General features: G+C 37.2%; 1 long non-coding RNA gene across 1 annotated transcript in view; it reads left to right on the forward strand.

Annotated features, from left to right (window-relative positions):
* Positions 1–282: 282 nt before the first annotated feature.
* LOC107595662 (uncharacterized) overlaps positions 283–3,615 on the forward strand; it is a 21,573-nt gene continuing 18,240 nt past the window's right edge. Inside the window, exon 1 of the long non-coding RNA XR_001610286.1 lies at positions 283–347. This is a non-coding gene — a long non-coding RNA (uncharacterized lncRNA). The remainder of the gene's footprint in view (positions 348–3,615) is intronic.

Below are 3,615 nucleotides of genomic sequence, written 5' to 3' on the forward strand. Positions count from 1 at the left end.
AAACTTGTTTTTTAAAAGCCTCAATGAATAGAATAGACTTCTTTCACAAACAATACCAACCCCAAACTATTGAACGGTAGTGTAGATGCACCAGATAAACTGATGAGAGTTTATGACTTGCCACATGAGAGTCAGTCCTAAAGATCAATTATAAAAATGAACTATATTTATGTGCAGTGCGAACAAAATGTCTTTGACATTTGACTTTTATAGGCATTTTACTTGTTGATTCAGTGCCACAATTCTGACTGGACCTCTTCTGTTTTGTTTCAGATGCATCATCAGCCCAAATCCGATGGGAAACTCCAGCATGCTGTCATCTGTTCAGACGGAGTGACATTTGTCTGGTAAAAATCACATAAACTCTCCGACATAAACACACACACACTGGGTCTCACAAGAGGTTTTGGATAGCATTATTGAGGATCTGTACAGTAAATAAAAGCTGTAGAGATTTACAGAGCCTGGATTTATCACTCGAGCGCTCTCGATCTCACTCGGCACAGGAGAGCAGATGATCCAGGACTATAAAGTCCATCCAACCGTGAACCCAAGGGAAAGAATGAGAACGATTTGTTCTCTACTGGATCACTGACTAGTAATCTATATTTGTTTAGAATTGAGTTGCGTTTTCATCGTCTGCCTTTTTTGTTTTTGTTTCGCATTTGTCTGAAAAGAGAAATCACATGCAAAAATCAAACTATTTTTGTGCCAAAAGTCTATGTTGGTGTGAACAGGCCTTAAAGTCACTTCTTCTGTTTTAGAACAGATGTCAACAACCTTAGGCATGTGCACATCTTTGATTAAAATAGTTTCCAAGTATTTGTCACTTTATCCGTTTTTGTACTTGGTTCCAAAGGATAATAGCTTTTACTCCACTTCATAACAACAAGGAGCAACACTTTTTGAAAAAACAAAAATCACGATCCAATCTAAAGTGCAAATCAATCTTATGGGACAATAAGTCAGTTTTACTGGTTCACAGATCACATTAAAGGGATAGTTCACCCAAAAATGAAAATGTGATGTTTATCTGCTTACCCCCAGGGCATCCAAGATGTAGGTGACTTTGTTTCTTCAGTAGAACACAAACTGAGATTTTTAACTCAAACCATTGCAGTCTGTCAGTCTTATAATGGAGGTGAATGGGAATCACGGCTTTGAGAGTCAAAAAAAACACACACACAAACAAAACCAAATTAAACCCTGCGGCTCGTGACGATACATTGATGTGTAAAGATACGAAACGATCGGTCTGCGCAAGAAACTAAACAGTATTTATATATCGTTTTTTACCTCTGATTTACTGCAATGTCCGAACTATCCTGAGCGCATCCTAATTGAGATTGTAGATAGACTGTCAATGGTCCATTTGAGAGATAGGTGGCGGTAATGCACTTATAAGTCTGCGATCTGCCGTAAAGCATGAAGAAGAAGACGTGTCACGCGCCAGCTGAAGAAGACGACGCAAAGGCGCTCAGAACAGTTCGGACATCAAAAAAACTATATAAATACTGTTCAGTTTCTTGCGCAGACCGATCGTTTCGTGTCTTTACACATCAATGTATCGTCACGAGCCGCAGGGTTTAATTTGGTTTTGTTTGTGTGTGTTTTGTTTTACTCTCAAAGCCGTGATTCCCATTCACCTCCATTATAAGACGGACAGACTGCAACGGTTTGTGGTAAAAATCTTCGTTGTGTTCTACTGAAGAAACAAAGTCACCTACATCTTGGATGCACTGGGGGTAAGCGGATAAACATCACATTTTCCTTTCTGGGTGAACTATTCCTTTAAGTCATCTGATCACAACTAACTGAGGGAAACATTAAGAGCAAATCTCAAATTAACAAAACACTGAACTGGTTTTATCCGACTCCGAATGAGCCAAGATCCTGAGAGCTCAAGTGTGCTGACTCTTAATGACTCATTATATGATCTATAACCTATTTATGCTTCATCCTATCTGTGCCACTGGGAATATATAAAGATGAATTATATCCAATAACAACAGCAACAACAACAAGTAAGCCGTTCTTAGAGATCAGTACTTGGACTTTTGATACTTAAGTATGGTTAATCTGGAATAATTGGGCCATTTTATTCCCAGTCATCTCAATGGCAATAAGTGCCCTGATTTCACCCTTCATTCAAAAGTACTTTTACTCGTGTTAAAAGTATTTATACTTTTACTGGACTAGTATTTCATCACTATATGTACTGTCAGGATTTGTATGCTTAGCTCATCTTTTTTAGTGTCTCTAAAACCGTAAGTGTTTATAGTAAAGACAAAGTGGTACTTTTTATGTCCCAAAGTATTTAGCATGTACAGAAATTAGACTTAAATTTCACTTATGAAATTTACTATAAAGTGCTGGATCATTGTGATTACTTAAGATGCATTAATGATTTTAATTAAATTAATTTCATTTTAATTTAATTAAATTTTTCCGTATATATAAAGTTATACAGATGTTTTCACCCAGTAAATATCGCAATGGTGACTTATAAATAAATAAATAAATAAATATATAAATAAAACTGCAAACATAAAATTAGCCCATTGGAATTTAACATTTTTGACATTTTAAAATGAACCGAATTAAATATATTCATACTCAAGCAAATATTTGTTGATAGTGTTATTTACCTTTTTTCTCATTTATACAGTATCTGTTTTCACACAGAAAACTTTGCAATGGTGACGTTCATACAACACACAGAAAATGCTGAAAAACTGATTTTTAATTAAAATCAACTCTTGGGATATAAGAGTTCCTACAGATGAAGAACTAAAAATTAATCAAAAGTTTAAAAATCTAAACGTTGTGTGACAAATGTCGCTGACCCTGGCAGAATGTCGCAGATTAACAAGTAGATGGCTGTTGTTGTGGCAGGCTGTGTGTAAAAGTCGTCTTTGGTAGAGATGAAGAGAGATGAGATTGAAACTGACCAGAGTAATTGGTGGAGAACCTTATTGGTCTTGACCCGGTGGGAGTTCACAGTGAAGGAGGAGGTCAGCATGACTTTTCATAGTTTCTCTGATCTTTTCAGTAGAGCTTATGTGAAAAGCAAAGACCGAAATGAAAAGAAAATCTGACAGATCTTTGTGCTCGTCTCCGTCCTGATGTGCTAATGCTGTCTTTCATCTCCGCGGTCGCTGCCATCTCGCATCGCCATGGCAATGTAGAGAAAACAAATGGCTAGCCGTGATGTCATAGTTGGACAGCTTCATTGGCGGAGTGGAAGACGAGGACTGTGGGAGTGGAGTAACTCTAGAGGAGGATGCTACTGTATCCCATTGTTTCTCTATGCTACCTGCCGTCAATGCACTTTAAAAGGTTACAAGTTAGCATGACAAAAGAAATCCAGCTGGAACAAGGCCTTCTCTTAAGCGGCTGTTTGACTGCAGAGCATGAGAGTCCTGCAGTGTGAAACTCAGCAAGTGAGCCCACGTTTGAGAAGCTTTAGACGATGTGTGGGTGTATCTTCTCTTTGTCCTGAAATAACTCTATCTATCTATCTATCTATCTATCTATCTATCTATCTATCTATCTATCTATCTATCTATCTATCTATCTATCTATCTATCTATCTATCTATCTATCTATCTATCT

Source organism: Sinocyclocheilus grahami, unplaced genomic scaffold (assembly GCF_001515645.1).
Source record: "Sinocyclocheilus grahami isolate Dianchi unplaced genomic scaffold, SAMN03320097.WGS_v1.1 scaffold206.1, whole genome shotgun sequence".
In the NCBI taxonomy this organism is placed as follows: domain Eukaryota; kingdom Metazoa; phylum Chordata; class Actinopteri; order Cypriniformes; family Cyprinidae; genus Sinocyclocheilus; species Sinocyclocheilus grahami.